Source organism: Phascolarctos cinereus, unplaced genomic scaffold, assembly GCF_003287225.1.
Source record: "Phascolarctos cinereus isolate Bilbo 61053 unplaced genomic scaffold, phaCin_HiC Scaffold_3;HRSCAF=262, whole genome shotgun sequence".
NCBI classification, from domain to species: domain Eukaryota; kingdom Metazoa; phylum Chordata; class Mammalia; order Diprotodontia; family Phascolarctidae; genus Phascolarctos; species Phascolarctos cinereus.
In genome coordinates, this window is record NW_027555736.1 from 253,550,519 (window position 1) to 253,568,898 (window position 18,380).

At 34.8% G+C, this 18,380-nt stretch overlaps 1 protein-coding gene across 1 annotated transcript in view; it reads right to left on the bottom strand.

Moving 5' to 3' along the window:
• Window positions 1–18,380, bottom strand: part of MDGA2 (MAM domain containing glycosylphosphatidylinositol anchor 2) — a 754,553-nt gene that overhangs the window by 433,901 nt on the left and 302,272 nt on the right. The window lies entirely within an intron of this gene.

The following is an 18,380-nucleotide window of genomic DNA, read 5'->3' on the forward strand; positions in this document are numbered from 1 at the left end:
TGGATAAAGGCACCTTTATTTACATAAAGGTGGCATGAAAGAGCTTTTACAGTGTAGGTGATGATGGGAGAGAAGCACCTGAACCTAAAGAGGAAATACCATACACACTGAGTTGAGTATAGAAATCTCTCTTACAATACAGGAAAGTAGGAGGGGAAGGGGATAAAAGAAAGGGGACCCTGACAAAGGAGAGGGCAGGTTGGATCAGGTAAAAGACAAAATCAAAACGATTTTGAGAATGAACAGGTAAAAGGAGAGAGAAAGTTGGATAAATGGGGAAATAGAATGGAGAGAAATACATAGCAATTATAACTGTGAAAAAAATGTACAGCAAGTTGCTCTCATAAAAACCTTATTTCTCAAATATATAGCGAATTAAGTTAATTTTGTGGAAATAAAAGCCAGTCCTCAATTGATAAATGGCCAAAGGATATGACCAGGCAGTTTTCAGATGAAGTAATCAAAGTTATCTATATTAATGGAAAAATGCTCTAAATCACTATTGATTAGAGAAATGAAAATTAAAATAATTCTGAGGTACTACCTCATACATATTAGATTGGCTAAGAGGAAAGGAAAGGAAAATGACAAATGTTGGAGGTTTTGTGGGGAAATTGGGACACTAATGCCCTGTGGTGAAGTAGCATATTGATTCAACAATTCTATAGTGCAATTTGGAACTATACTCAAAGTGCTATAAAACCATGAATACACTTTGACCAAGCAATTCCACTACTAAGTTTGCATCCCAAAGAAACAAAACCAAAAATTTAAAATATCTACCTGTTCAAAAAATATTTATAACATCTCTGTTAGTTGTGGAAAAGAATTATTTTTAAACAAATGCTAAAAAATGTGTTTACATGAAATTGGGGAAATAAAATATTAAATTAAAATTAAAAGAACCTGTTTTCTCATTAAAAAATATAGGCAGGGGGCAGCTATGTGGTGCAGTGGATAGAGCACTGACACTAAAGTCAGGAGGACCTGAGTTCAAATCTGGCCTCAGATCAAACACTTGATGACACTTACCAGCTGTGTGACCCTGGACAAGTCATTTAACCCCAATTGCCTAAAAAAAAATTTTTAAATATAGGAAGTACTGGAAAGGGTGGCCATAGAGTCTGTGTCATCAGGAGGAAGTCAGGTCTCAGTGAGTTCCAGAAGAGTGAAAGAGGACAAGATTTAAGATGAAGGCAAGCTTGTTGACTATAGAATTAGAATTCCTGAGGGCATAGTGAAAGAGGTGATACAAATGTCACTCTGGGGTGGAAGTCTTAAGGTGCATGGGAATAAGGAATTGGGTGGTGAGAAAGGTGGAATGGGGTCCAGATGATGACCTACAAGAATTCAGAATCACTGGAATGTTAAAAATGTAACCAGGTGGGAGTGTGTTTAGTATCGGGCCTAAAATTAGAAAGATTCGTCTTCCTGAGTTCAAATCCAGCCTCAGACACTTAGTCACTTAACCTGGTTTGTCTTAGTTTTCGCATCTGTAAAGTGAGCTAAAGAAGGAAATGGCAAACCACTCCAGTGTCTTTGTAAAGAAAACTCCAAATGGGGTCACAAAGAATGAGAAACAACTAAACAACAACAGTGAGTGTGTTAATCATTCAGTGGAAGACATTTTTCCCTTCTCAGAGGAGGCTGGAGATTAGGAAAGGGGCAGTGCAGCAGGAGATGGAAGTCATGCTCCCCAAAAGATTTTCCTCTTCTTCCCTCAGTAGTCATGCAATAGGAGATAGAAGGTGCAAAGTCAGAAGAAGGTCATCTCTCCTTGAATAGGAGATGGGGATCAAATGTATACAGCAAGAAGACTGAAAAGTAAATGGAAGTCATACTGGCTGAGATGGAGATCCTGTGCAGGTCCTATGCTAGCCTTTCTTCATTCTTTGAGCAGAAAGAGATAGAAGGTGGATGATTTTGTCTTTTTTCTATTTCAAGGGAAAAAATGTACTACTGGAATTAATTGTTTGAATGTTTGATTTAATTTATTTGTAAATTTGATTCCAGGGTTTCTTTCTTTGGAAGTTTATGCCTTATTCATTGAAAAACAAACAAAAACCAGCAATAATAATCCAAAATTATTAATGTGATGAGTTTACATTTTTGTAAATATTTATTCATTTAAATTGCCAGGTAGGGCAAAATAGTTCCCGCTAATCACCTTTATTTGTCATTTACTTGTGGATTTACCTTTTCCATTTTGATACCATATAATTTATTTGTTTTGTCTGTTTTTTAAAAAAAATCAAGATAGCTAAAGTCATGTCTTTTCTACTGATTTTTTTAAAACTAGCTCATAGTTCAACTTATTAATTTATTTTTTACATCCAATTTTGTTATTCACTTCTGTGCTTGCCAAAATTTCTATTTTGATGTTTAAATTGATTTTTAATTGGATAGTTTTCTAGGTTAATTTTTAGTTGCACACGAACTTCATTGATTCCCCCCCACACACACACACACACCCCATTTGTTCTTGAAAGTGCTTTGAGATATAAATTTCCCCTCAGGACTACCTTTGATACATCTCCAAATTTCTGGCAAATTTTCCCATTTATGCCATTTTTTTTCATAAGTCAAAATGCCTACTATTTGCCATGCACTATACCAAGTGCTATTCTTCAACCCACCAATTCCTTATGATTTAGTCTCTAATTAATTTTAATCCATTTCCCGTGGTCCTGTTTGTGATTTTTATTGCATTGTGGTCTTTTCATGCTTTTCTGAATTTGTGAGATTGTTATGAACACTGACAATTTTTGTAAAGGTGCCATATAAAACTAAGAAATACTCACTTTGGTGAATGGAAGGAAAATTAAAGGGAAATGCAAAAAAGGATTGATCTGCCATCATTAGGATTTAGTTCAGATTATATAACATGAAATTTTAATGGATACACTCAACATGGTTTCATAATTTTCTTCAGCTTTATTCAGTATATGAGTGGGAGCAAATGCAGATGTGAGTAATCCAAAACTGAAAAGTAAAAGAATTAGAGGTCATGGTGAGAGAGTGCAGTTTGGAATTGCAAGGCAGAGGATCAGTGGAATGACAACAGATTATGATTAGATATAGGAATGTCAGAGTTTATGAACATGGAAGTAGAATATTTGTACATGGTGGCAAGATCAAAGGCATTGCAAGCTCTGTACATAGATGAGAAAATTGAAAAACTTGGTGATTTAGAGTGTTTGCTGGGAAAGTTATACATGTTTTCCTGCAGTGTCTCCAACATTTATAATTTTTCCTTATCAACTTAGCCATTCTTTTGGTGTGAAGTAGAATCTCAGAGTTGTTTTAATTAAATTTTTCTTATTATTTGTGATCTGGAACATTTATTTTCATATAACAGTTTATAGTTTGGATTTTGTCCTTTGAAAACAGGCTGTAGATACAATTGGTCAAATGGAAACTAAAGAAAACAAGTTGCTAAAAAAATTCAATTGGCCAAGTGAAGAAAAGTACACTAAAAAAACAACTCCTTAAAAAGCAGGATTGGCCAAGTGGAAAAGGAGGAACAAAAACTCATTGAGGAGAACATTTTTAAATGGAAAAGGAGGTATAAAATCTAATGGAAGAAAACCATAAAATTTAAATTTAAAAATCATTGGTCTACCCAAAAAGCATGGTGAAAAAAAAACAGCCTGGACAGCATATTTCATGAATTCATCAAAGAAAACTGTCCTCCAGTCACAGAACCAGAGAGTGAAATAGTCATTGAAAAAATCACCTCTGGAAAGAGAACCCAAATTGAAAATGCCAAGGAATATAGAAGTCAAATTCCAAAATTACCAGGTCAAAGAGAAAGTACTGCAAGCAGCCAAAAATAAACAATTTTAATATCATGAAACCACAGTAAGGATTACGCAGGACTTTGCAGCTTCCACAATAAAAGATCATAGGGCAAGGAATACAATAATCCATAAGGCAAAGGAGCTTGGATTACAACCAAGGATCAACTATCCAGTGAAATTGAGTATAATCTTTCAGGTGAAGAGATGAATATTCAAAGAAACAGGGACTTCCAAACCTTCCTGATGAAAAGACCAGAGCTCAACAGAAAATACTATCTTCAAACACAAGACTGAAGAGAGGCATAAAGAGGAAAACCAAGAGAGAGAAAAAAACCCAACAACAACATGTTATTAATAAGAGCAAACTGTTTACTTCCCTACAAGGGAAGCTGACACTTGTAACTCTTGAGAACCGTATTGTTATTACACAATTTAAAAGGGATATACACAAACAAAGGGAGTGGGAATAAGTTGATTTTGATATAATGAGAAAAAATCTAATTAAGAGGGTTAAGTGGATCTAAGTAAATAGAATAAGTGGATCTAAATAAGGATTAGTACTGGGAGAAGAGGAAAGGAGGAGGCAGACAAGGGTAAACTACATTACAGAAAAAGGCACAAAAACCTATTACAGTAGAGGAAAAGAAGGGAGGGAGATGAGCATTTTTTGAGCCTTATTCTCATCAAATTTGGTCCAAAGAGGGAATAAGATAATCACTTAGGTATAGAAATCTAACTTATCCTATAGGAAGTAGGAGAGGAAAGGGAAAAGGAAAGGGAATATGTGAATAGAAGGGACTGAAGAAGTAAGGGTAAGGGGCCGGGGGAAAGGGTGGATACAAATAGAAGAGAGGGATCAAGGGAGGCTTTGGTCAAAAGCAAAATGATAGAGAGGAAGGAAAGGGAGAAAGGAGAAAGAAAAGCATAAAGATAGAGAGAAAGACACAGACAGTAATCATAACTGTGAATGTGAATGGGATGAATTCTCCCATAAAACAGAAACAGATAACAGAATGGATTAAAAAACATAATTCTACAATATGTTGTTTACAAGAAAAACATTTGAAACTGAGGGATACACATAGGGTAAAGGTAAAAGGCTGGAGTAGAATATATTATGCTTCAGCTGAAGTAAAAAAAAAATAGGGATAACAATCCTGATCTCAGACAAAGAAAAGCAAAAATAGATCATATTAAAAGAGTTAAGGAAGGAAACACTATCATGCTAAAAACTACCATAAATAATGAAGTAATATCATTACTAAACATATATGCACCAAGTGCTATAGATTCCAAATTCTTAGAGGAGAGGTTCAGGGGTTTACAAGAAGAAACAGCAAAATTATACTAATGGGGGATGTCAAACTCCCCCTCTCTGAACTAGATAACACAAAATAAACCAGAAAGAAGTTAAGGAGGTGAGTAGAATTTTAGAAAACTTAAATATGGTAGACCTGTGGAGAAAATTGAATGGATATAGGAAGAAATATACTTTTTCTCAGCAGTACATGGCACCTATACAGAAACAGACCACTGCAGCAAAAGCAGTTCTTAAAGGAAGTTTTTTATTTCTAAATGCTTACACGAGTAAAATAGTGAAAGAGTAGGTCATGCAACTAAAAAGAAAAAACAGGAAAAAAACAAATTAAAAATCCCCAATTAAATACCAAATTAGAAATCCTGAAAACAAGAGGAGAGATTAATAAAATTGAAATTAAGAAAACTATTGAGCTAGTAAATAAAATTAAGACCTGATCTTACATTAAAAAAACAATAAAATAGATAAACCTTTGGTTACTTTAATTAAAAAAAAGAAAGAAACTAAAATAGCAGTATCAAAAATGAAAAGGCCGAATTTACAACCAATGAAGAAGAAATTAGAACAATAATTAGGAATTATTTTGCCCAAGTATGTGCCAATAAATTTGAAAATCTTAATGAAATGGATGCATATTTATGAAAATATAAATTGCCTAGATTAACAGAAGAAGTAAAAAACAAACAAACAAACTTAAATAACTCCATTTCAGAAAAGGAAGTTGAACAAGCCATCAATAAACTCCTTAGGAAAAAATCCCCAGGGCCAGATGGATTTACAAGTGAAATTCCATCAAATATTTAAATAACAATTAATTCCAATACTATATAGACTATTTGGGAAAATAGGTGGAGAAGGAGTTTTACCAAATTTTTTTATGATACAAATATTGTAGGAAGAGCCAAAACAGAGAAAGAAAATTATAGACCAGTTTCCCTAATGAATATAGATGCAAATAATTTAAATTAAATATTAGCAAATAGTTTACAGCAATTTATCTCAAGAACAATACACTCTGACCAGGTAGGATTTATACCAGGAATGCAGGGCTGTTTCAATATTAGGAAAACTGTCAGTATGATTGACCATATCAACCACAAAACTAACAGAAAACACACGATTATCTCAATAGATGCAGAAAAAGCTTTTGACAAAATGCAACATCCATTCCTATTAAAAACACCACAGGGTATAGGAATAAATGGAGTTTTCTTTAAATTTAATTTTAAATTTAAATTTCTTTAAAATGATATGTAGCATCTACCTGAAACCTGCAGCAAGCATTACATGTAATAGGGATAAGCTAGAAGCATTTCCAATAAGATCAGGGGTGAAACAAGGATGTCTATTATCACCACTGTTGTTCAATACAATATTAGAAATGTTAACTTCAGCAATAAGAGAAGAAAAAGAAATTGAAGGCATTAGAATAAGCAAAGAAGAAACAAAGTTGTCCCTCTTTGCAGATGATATGATGATATACTTAGAGAATCCAGAATCAAGTAGAAAACTACTTGAAATAATAAACAACTTTGGCAAAGTTGCAGGTCATAAAATAAACCTACATAAATCATTGGCATTTCTACACATTACCAACAAAGCTGAACAGCAAAAGAGATAGAAAGAAAAATTCCATTTAAAGTTACTGTAGACATTATAAAATATTTGGGAGTCTACCTACCAAAACAAACCCTAGAACTATATGAACACAATTACAAAACACTTTCCACACAAATAAAATCAGATCTAAACAATTGGAAAAACATCAGTTGCTCATGGGTAGGCTAAGCTAATATAATAAAAATGACAATTCTACCTAAATTGATTTCCTTATTCAGTGCCATATCAACCAAGCTACCAAAAATTATTTATAGAGATAGAAAAAATAATAACAAGATTCATTTGGAAGAACAAAAGGTCCAGAATATCAAGGGAAAAGAAAGGCAGGAGAAAGTGGCCTACTCATTCCAGATCTTATATTATAAAGCAGCAATCATCAAAACTACTTGGTACTAACTGAGAAATAGAGGAATGGATCAATGGAATAGGTTTGGTATGCAAGACACAACAGCCAGTGACTATAGTAATCCACTGTCTGATAAACTCAAAGACCTCAGCTTCTGGGATAAAAACTCAGTATTTGACAACAAATGATGGGAAAACTGGAAAACAGTATGGCAGAAAATATGCATACACCAAAAGCTTAAATCATATACCAAAATAAAGTCAAAATGGGTACATGATTTAGATGTAAAGGCTCATACTATAAGCCAATTGGGAGAGTAAGTTATAATTTACCTGTCAGCTTTATGGAGAACAGAAGAATTTATCACCAAACAAGAGATAGAAAACATTATGAAATGCAAAATGGATAATTTTGATTATATTAAATTGAAAAGATTTTGTACAAACAAAGCCAATGCAACCAAGAAGCAGGGTAGCAGAAAACTGGAAAATAATTTTTACAACCAGTGTCTCTGATAAGGGCCTCATTTCTAAAATACATGGAGAATTAAGTCAAATTTATAAGAATACAAGTCATTCTCCAATTGATAAATGGCCAAAGGATATGAACAGGCAGTTTTAAGAGGACAAAATTAAAGTTATATATATGACCATATTAAAAATGTTCTTAATCACTTTTGATTAGAGAAATGCAAATCAAAACAAGTCTTGGGTACCAACATCACACCTCTCAGATTGCCTAACATCAAAGAACAGGAAAATGATAAACATTGGAGATGTAGGAAAATTGGAACACTACTGTGTTGTTGGAGGAGTTATAAAATGATCAAACCATTTTGAAGAGTAATTGGGAACTATGCCCAAAGGGCTATAAAAATGTGCATACCCTTTGACCCGGCAATACCACTTCTAGAGCTGTATACCAAAGAAATTAAAATAAAGGGGAAAAGACCCACATGTAAAAAAATATTTATAGCAGCTCTTTCTGTGGTGGCAAAGAATTGGAAATTGAGAGGATGTCCATCAATTGGGAAATGGCTGAACAAGTTGTGGTACATGAATGTAATGGAATACTACTGTGCTACAAGAAATGATGAGCAAGCAGACTTCAGAAAAACCTGGAAAGACTTGTATGGACTGATGCTAAGTGAAGTGAGCAGAATCAGGAGAAGGTTGTACACAGTACCTGCAACATTATGTGATGACTAACTTTGATAGACCTAGCTCTTCTCAGCAATGCAGCAATCTAAGACATCTTCAAAAGTCTCATGATTGAAATTGCTATCCACATCCAGAAAAGCACTATGGAGTTTGAATGCAGATCAAAGCATACCATTTGATCTTTTTTTCTTTTCTTTTGTTTCTTCTTTGTTGTGGTTCTAATTATTGGTTCTAATTATTCTTTAAAACGACTAATATGAAAAAATGTTTAATAGAAATGTATACGTAGAGCCTATGTTATATTGTATGCCATCTTGGTGAGGGAGGTGGGGAAAGAAGCTGAGAAAATTTAAAACTCAGGGGCAGAGCCAAGATGGTGGAATAAAAGCAGTGACTTGTTTGAGCTCTCCCCCAAACCCCTCTATATACCTATAAAAAAGGGCTCTAAACAAATTCTAAAGCAGCAGAACCCACAAAAAGACAGAGTGAAACAAACTTCCAGCCCAAGACAGCCTGGATGATTGATCTGAAAGGTATATCACACCGGGCAGGGAGAAAAGTGCAGTTTGGCATGGCTGTCATGCAAGGCAGGCCTCAGCAAACCTGGAGCAGGCCTCAGAGGACTGAATCACGGGTAGCTGTGGTAGTTTCCAGACTTCTCAATCCATGAACACCAAAGGCAACTTAGAAGGTCAGTGGCAAAAGTCTGCATCTGCAGTGAGAGAGAAGGGTAGGGTCCCAGCCCCAGTCCCCAAGTGTGACCCCAGGACAGCAGCTGCCTCCAGAGCTTCCAGCCCACAGACTGAGAGGGAAACCACTGGCTGATCACAAAGGAATTGGATGGATCTCTCAGCTGCTGCTGGATTCTCTTTGCTGGTGCTTGGATCTGGGTCACAGTTCTGGGTGGCAGTCCTGCAGTGAGGAGGAGTGCTGGTGTGGTGGAGCTTGTAGTGCTGGTGGAGAGAAAATCCTCCTAATGGTTCCAAGGCAGAAAACAGTGCTTCTGGTCAGTCATAGACCAGACCACAGGCCAGGAAAGGAGTAACATCTTGCCGCTTATCATACCACCTTTGAAGAACTGAAAATTTACATATCTCTAGAATTATCTCTGAAAACAGCTGCACAAAACTCCAGAGGCTTGGGACAATGCATTCTCCACATTGGAAGCAGACCCATACATTAAAAAAGACTTTATAACTCAAGTAATTGGCTGAGGTCATGAGCAAGCAGTGCAAAGAGAGTCAGACCATAGAATTATTCTTTGGTGACAAAGAAGATCAAAACATACAACCAGAAGGAGACAACAAAGTCAAAGCTCCTATATCCAAAGCCCCCAAGAAATATATGAATGAGTCCCAGGCCATGGAAGACCTCAAAAAGGATTTTGAGAAACAAGTAAGAGAAGTAGAGGAAAAGCTGGGAAGAGAAATGAGGGTGATGGAAGAAAATCATGAAAAACAAGTCAACAGCTTGCTAAAGGAGACCCAAAAAAATACTGAAGAAAATAACACCTTAAAAAATAGCCTAGCCCAAATGGAAAAAGAGGTCCAAAAAGCCAATGAGGAGAAGAAGAATGCCTTAAAAAGAAAAATTGGCCAAATGGAAAAGGAAGTCCAAAAGATTACTAAAGAAAATACTTCCTTAAAAATTAGAATAGAGCAATTGGAAGCTAGTCACTTCATAAGAAATCAAGACACTGTAAAACAAATCCAAAAGAATGAAAAAATAGAAAACAATGTGAAATATCTCATTGGAAAAACAATTGACCTGGAAAATAGATCCAGGAGACAGAATTTAAAAATTATTGGACTATCTGAAAGCCATGATAAAAAAAAAGATCCTAGACATCATTTTTCAAGAAATTATCAGGGAAAACTGCCCTGATATTTTAGAACCAGAGGGCAAAATAGAAATTGAAAGAATATACCAATCACCTCCTGAAAGAGATAAGCAAAGGAAAGTCCCTAGGAATATTGTAGCCAAATTCCAGAGTTCCCAAGTCAAGGATAAAATATTTCAAGCAGCCAGAAAGAAATAATTCAAGTATTGTGGAAACACAATCAGGGTAACACAAGATTTAGCAGCTTTTACATTAAAGGACCACAGGGCATGGAACATAATATTCTGGAGGGCAAAGGAGATAGGATTACAATGAAGAATCACCTACCCAGCAAATGTGAGTATAATCCTTCAGGGGAAAAAATTGTCATTCAGTGAAATAGGGAACCTTCAAGCACTCCTGATGAAAAGACCAGAGCTGAACAGAAAATTTGACTTTCAAATACAAGACTCAAGTCAAGCATGAAGAGGTAAACAGGAAAGAGAAATCAAAAGAAACATATTAAGGTTGAACTGTTTACATTCCTGCATGGAAAGATGATATTTGTAATTCATGAGACCTTTGTCAGCATTAGGGTAGTTGGAGGGTAAAAATTATAAGTATGGAGAGAGAGAGAGAGAGAGAGACAGAGAGAGAGAGAGAGAGAGAGAGAGACAGAGAGAGAGAGAGAGAGAGAGAGAGAGAGAGAGAGAGAGACAGAGAGAGACAGAGAGAGACAGAGAGACAGAGAGACAGAGAGACAGAGAGACAGAGAGAGAGAGCACCATGTGAGTTGAAGATGAAGGGGTGATATCTGGAGAATAAAATTAAGGGGTAAGAGTATTATACTGGGAGAAGGAGAAAGGGAGGAGCAGAATGGGATAAATTATCTCACATAAAATAGAAAAGAAACAGTGGAAATGGGGGAAGATGAGAGAACGAGTGCATCTTATTCTTTTTGGATTTGACTTAAGGAGGGAATAACATACCCACTCAATTGGGTATGGAAATCTATCTTACCCTACAGGAAAATGAGGGAGGGGAGGAGACAAGAGAGCAGGGAGATGATAGAGAGGGGGCAGATTGGGTGAAGGGGTAATCAGGAGCAAACACTTCTGAGGAGGGACAGGGTCAAAAGAGAGAATAGAATAAATGGGAGGGTGGGATGGGATGAAGGGAAATGTACTTGGTTTTTCACAACATGACTACTGTGGAAGTGTTTTTGCATGACTACACATGTATAGCCTGTATCAAGTTGCTTGCCTTCTCCATGAGGGTGAGTGGGAAGGGAGGAAGTGAGAAAATTTGGAACTCAAAATTTTAAAAACACAAGTTAAAAAAAATTGTTTTCACATGCAACTAGGAAATAAGATATGCGGGAAACAAAATATGCAGGAAATAAGGTATAGAAATCTATACTGCCCTACAGGAAATTTCAAGGGGAAGGGGATAAGAGAAGGGAGGGGGTAAGAGAGAAGGGAGGGCAGATTACAGCACGGAGTATACAGAATGCATGCCATCTTGGGATGGGGAGAAGGATGAGATGGGGAGAAAATTTGGAACTCAAAATCTTGTGGAAGTGAATGCTGAAAACTAAAAATAAATTTTAAAAAGAGAAAAAAATAAAAGATAATAAAAGAAAAAATTTCAAAACTCAAAAGCCTATGAAAGTGATTATTGAAAACTAAAAATAAATTTATTAATTAGAAAAATAGGTTGTTTGTATCCTTTCCCTTTCTAGCACTTTTCGTGCTTTCTGGGCTTCAAAATCATTTCTCTATTGCTGTTTCATCCTGAATCTGCTCTTAGCACCCTGGAGGTTCCTGGACTAGAACATCTTATCACCTCTGCTGGCTAAAGAGCCTGAAAAATCCCTCTACCAGGCCCAATCTACACTTTCTCCCACTGGCAATTTCCTCTTGGACCTTCCATTTTTAGAAGAGGTTTAGAGTGGCCTACTTTCACTCCACTTCTCCTTCACAATTTCCTTACATTCCAGACTTTAAAATCATGCTCTTTTGTTGTATTTTTGCTTCTAAAAGATGCAGGTTCCTTAAGAACACAGATTTTTTTTTCTTTACTTTTCTTTGTATCCCCAATACTTAGCATAATAATTAGAGTAGTGTAAGCACTTAATAAATGCTTGTTTCCATGATTCCTCCCTTACTTTAATAATTTATTAAGTGGGAAATGGTTCCTATAGCTATAAACTTAAATCAAGGCATATAACCTTGTGAATGATATACTTATCAGCAAAACTTTCCGCAAGAATATCTTTCCCAATTATTGGTTTGCTTTCTAATTTTACCTGCTTTGGTTTCATTTGCACAAAAAAAAAAAAATTTTCTTTTGCAGTCAATATTGCTCATTTTTTTCCTATAATTTTCTCTTTCACTTGTTTGGCATGGATTCTTCATCCACAGTTATGAAAGATAATTTACTCCTTTCTCCTCCAATTTTTTAAACATATGGTCTTTTATATCAAGGTCACCTATTCTTTTGGAGTTTATCTTGGTACATGGTTTGAGCTTTACATTTATATCTCGCTTCCACCAGACTGTTTTCCAATTTACCTAGCAGTCTTTTTCTTTTTTCTTTTTTCTTTTTTTTGGTCTAGGCAATGGGGTTCAGTGACTTGCCCAGGGTCACACAGCTAGTAAGTGCTATGTGTCTGAGGCCAGATTTGAACTCAGGTCCTCCTTAATCCAGGGCTGGTGCTCCATCTATTGCACCACCTAGCTGCCCCTATCCAGCAGTTTTTGTTGAATAGTGAAAAGTTTTATCCCATTGGCTTGAGTCTTTGGGTTTATCAAAAACTAGGCTACTAGGTTTGTTTGCCTCTGCATGTGGCATACCCAATCTGTTCCAGTAATTGACTTTTAAACAGTTACAAATCATTTCATTGACTACTGGCTTGTATTATATTTTGAGATATTTATTTCTTTTCTTCCTATTATTTTTTTCATTATTTCCCTTGAGATTCTTGGCCTTTTTCCTCATCCAGATGAATTTTGTTATTATATTTTCTAACTTTGTAAAGTAATCCATTGGTTCTTTGGCATGGCACTGAACAAGTAAATTAATTTATGTAGTATTGTCATTTTATTGTATATTGGCTCAGCTTATTCATGAGCAATTAATATTTTTCCATTGATTTTGCCCTATCTTTACTTCCCTAGAGTTTTGTAGTATTCTATTGTTCTTTTGTGTGTCTTGGTTAGGGAGACTGTCAAGTGATTTGTACTTTCTCTAATTATTTTCAATGGAATTTCTTTTTCTATTTTGTGTTGCATTTTCTTGGTAGCATGCTGAAATGCCAGTGATTTATATGCTTTTATTTTATATCCTGCAACACTACTGAAGTTAATTTTTTTTTCTATTTCTTTTAGTTGACTCTAGGGTTCTCTAAGTAAATTATCATATCATCTGCATAAATAAATAAATGCTTGTTCCTTCTTTGAATAGAACAGCAGCTATTTATAAGTCTCAGTATCATACTGGAACAAAAAGAATCAGAATATTTTATTCAAGTTCAAAATCAGTTTCCTGAACATAGAACAAACACAAATGCTTGTTAATTTTTAATTTTTTTTAAATTGAGAAAAAAAAGCCCTTTCTTTGTTGAATTTCCTCACTAGCTTCTTTTCTTCTTTCTCTTTTCTTTTTACCTCTCTTATACCTAACATGTACTGCCTTGCAATGATTTCTGTGCCTGTGTTGATTTCTCTACTAAATTACAAATTTCTTAATGGTAGTACACCTCACATACTTTTTAATCATTCATAAAACTCAGTGTAATATTATCACACCATGATATGTCAATGGGGCTAATTTCACAGCTATGAGTCCATTACTGATATAGATTAAAAGTCAAACTGTAAGCCCCTTGGCCATGTTTACACATGCCTCCACATGGGTTGATATTGGATGCATACCAATGGTAGCTTTAAAAATTAATGTTTTTGGCTTCTGGGATAAGAACCCACTCTTTGAAAAAAACTGCTGGGAAAACTGGAAAAGAGTATGGCAGAAACTAGGCATAGACCCAAATCTCACACCATATACCAAAATAAAGTCAAAATGGGTTCATGATTTACATATAAAGGCTGATACTATAAGCAAACTGGGAGAGCAAGGAGTAGTTTACCTATCAGATCTATGGAGAACAGAAGAATTCATAACCAAACAGGAGATAGAGAACATTATGAAAAGCAAAATGGATAATTTTGATTACATTAAATTGAAAATCTTTTGCACAAACAAAGCCAGTGCAAGTAAGATTAGAAGGAAGGTAGAAAATTGGGAAAGAATTTTTACAACCAGTCTCTCTGAGAAGGGCTTCATTTCTAAAATACATAGAGAATTAAGACAAATTTATAAGAATGCAAGCCATTCCCCAATTGATAAGTGGTCAAAGGATATGAACAGACAGTTCTCAGATGAAAAAATTAAAGCCATCTATAGTCATATGAAAAAATGCTCTAAATCATTATTAATTAGAGAAATGCAAATCAAAACAATTCTGAGGTACCACATCACACCTATCAGATTGGCCAACATGGCAAAACAGGCAAATGATAAATGTTGGAGAAGATGTGGGAAAATTGGAACAGTAATGCATTGTTGGTGGAGTTGTGAAATGATCCAACCATTTTGGAGAATAATTTGGAACTATGCGCAAAGGGCTATAAAAATGTGCATACCCTTTGACCCAGCAATAGCACTTCTAGAGCTATATCCCAAAGAGATTATACACATGGGAAAAGGACCCACATGTACAAAAATATTCATAGCAGCGCTTTTTGTGATGACAAAGAATTGGAAATTGAGAGGGTGCCCATCAATTGGGGAATGGCTGAGCAAGTTGTGGTATATGAATGTAATGGAATACTATTTGCTATAAGAAATGATGAACAGGCTGCCTTCAGCAAAACCTGGGAAGACTTGTATGGTCTGATTCTGAGTGAAGTGAGCAGAACCAAGAGAAAGTTGTACACAATAACAGCCACATTGTGCAATGACTAATATTGATAAACTTAACCCTTCTCAGCATTACAAGGATCTAAGACATCTCCAGAGGCCTCATGGCAGAAAATGCTGTCCACACCCAAAGAAAGAACTATGGAAGTTGAATCGCCATCTTTTTTTTTTTCTCTTCTGATGAGTTTTGTTTCCTCTTTCTGATGGTTCCTCCTGGTGGTTTTAATTTTAACTTACAACTTCACTAATTTGAAAATATGTTTAATAGGAATGCAAATGTATATCCTATATCAGATTGTGTGCCATCTTGGGGAGGGTGGTGGGGAGGAAGGAGGAAAAAAATTTTAAACTCAAAAGCATATGGAAGTGATTGTTGATAAATCAAAATAAATTAATAAAAAATTTTAAAAAGGTGATGCTGAAAAAAAATTAATGTTTTTGAATGAACATAGAGTGGGTAATATGTTGAACTACATGATATTCTATGCTAAGCTCTAGATTTGCATACCAAGAATGACAGGAATTATTCACCACTATGTCACTCATATAAAGGAAAGATAATCACAGAATTTTGAAAATGTGACCTTAGAAATCTTTTTTTCCACATCCTTCATTTTTGAAATCAGGAAGTGTGGATTCAGAGAAACAAGGGCTTAGCCTTTTATTGACTAGCTGAGATTATACTGGAAAAAATATCAGAATTAATGACTATCAATTTAATTAAATTGTCATTTTTCCACTACTCCAAATTATATGAAAATAAATTTTGCCTTAGGATAAAGTTGTTTCAAGTGAAAAAATTTCATTTGAAAATGTTAATAACCACTTTCAAAGCTATTATTCAAGAAAAATGCTGCCCAAATATTTCAGTCATATCATTATATAGATAAAAGCATTTTGGGGGGGGGCCACTAGAATAGGTGTCTAAACCTAAGTCTCTTATCATCTAGTCTACTTTTTAAGCTTTATGACAACATGGAACATTAGGAAGTTGCTGGCTCTGGAACCAGAAGACCTAGTCTGAGATTCTGCTTTTGATGCTTACACACTTGAAATCCCTGAGATTAAATGGCTTTTTATACCTGGAAACCCTAGATCTATGATTAAATGACCTTGGATGAATTACTTTACCAGTCTCAGACCTTCATCTATGAAATGGAGATATTTACTATTTACAAAATAAAATTGTTTTGAGAATTAAATCGTAAAGACAAAATTGTAAAATGCTTAGTATATTAATATTCCTAATCCAGGCATAAAGGATGATAACACAGTCAAATTAGGGGAGCGTAGAAAAATTTATCTGTAACATCTATGGATAAGGGGAAATGTATGGCCAAATAAGAGAGGATCATGGGAAGTAAAATGGATAATTTTGATTAAATGAATTTAAAGTTTTTGCACAAACAAAAACAATACAGTCAGAATTAGGAAAGCAGAGAACTCAGGAAAAAATTTATAGCAAGTTTCTATGAAAAAGACTCATTTCTCAAATATATATAGAACTGAATAAAATTTATAAAAACATGAATGGGTAGTTTTCAGAAGAAGAAATCAAAGCTACATGAAAAAATGCTCTAAATCATTTGCTATTGATCAAAGAAATGACAACTGAAAACAATTGAAACAATTAAGTACCACCTCACACCTATCAGATTGGCTATCATGATAAAAAAAAAAAAAGAAAACACAAATGTTGGAGGAGATGTAGAAAAATAGGGATACTAATGCTGTGTTGGTGAAGTTGTGAACCAGTCCAGTGATTCTGGAGAATAATTTGGAACCATGCCAAAAAAGCTATAAAATACATACATTTTGACCCAGTAACATCATTACTAAGTCTGTATCCCAAAAAGACCAAAGAAAAGGGAAAAGACCTATTTGCATAAAATATTTGTAGAACCTATTTTTGTGGTGGCAAATAATCAGAAATTGAGTGGATGCCCATCAATTGGGGAATGGCTGGACAAGCAGTGGTATATGATTGTGATGGAATACTATAGTGTTATAAGAAATGACAAGCAGATTTTTTTCAGAAAAACTGGGAAGTCTTACATAAACTGATGCAGAGTGAAGTGAGCAGAACCAGAAGACTGTTATACATAGTAACAGCAATATTGTAAGATGACCATCTGTGAAAGATTTTACTACTCTGATAAAGACAATTATATACAAGACAATCCCAAAGGACCTATGATGAAAACTGTTATCAACCTGCAGAGAGATAACTGATCAATATGAGTACAGATTGGAGTATATTTCTTTCACTCTCTTTAGTGTTCTTGGTGGGTGGGTGGGTTTTCTTTTGTACTATGGCTAATACGGAAATATATTTTGCATGTTTTCCATGTATAATTGATATCATATTCTATGTATAATTGATATCATGTTACTTTGGTAGTGTATCAGGGAGGGAGAGAATTTGTAGCTAAATTTTTTTTATTGAATGTTAAAAATCTCTAAAGGTAATTGGGGAATATTTAATTATGTAAAATATATTTTAAAAAAGATTAACATTACTATTATATCCATGTATCATTTTTGGATTTGATGAACCAGGTTCACATTAGTGGCACTCTTAATAATGTTTAATAACGTTTCATCATCCTGGGCTGGTTGGTTTGTTTGTTTTTGGAGGGGGCTGTGTGTATATGTGTATACACACACACACACACACACATACAACATATATATGTATGCAAACATGAAATTTGGTTAATTTTCCTAAGAATCCTTAGCTTTCAGGCATACATATAGGCTAGAAAGCCAAGTTTTATTTACTTTTTCAAATATTCAATTGGATCTTTGATGATATCATATGTGATTTTTCTTCAAACCATGCAATACCTGCACATTCAGTGCAGCATTTGCCTATGTTCTATAAATTCATCAGAAGTGCTCTACCCAGTGACCTAGAGACTTTCCTTTGACATGAAAATACCAACAGGGCACAGAAACAGTCTTTCAGTTATCCCTCACTTTTGCCTTCTGACAAGCCAATATTCTTGTTTTCCATAATTTTTTGATGATGACCTTTGCTTTTATTCTTTGTAATTCCATGTTTGTGATACATTCACACCTATTCTGCATATCTCCATTTCCCTCTAAGTGATATTATTTCAAATTCTTCAGAGACTACAGTGTTCCATGACTCATGGCCATAAAACAAAACCTGTAGAATAACAAGTCTTTGTTTCAGGAAGATGTGTGTGTTCATTAAAGTTTCTAAATGTCTTTCCCTTCTCATGATAATAGTCTCTTCTTTCATGTCTGTATGGTTTCATATAAAGTCCACATGGCTATAGAGGCTTCTTTTCATGTTTGCAGTCTGATATTT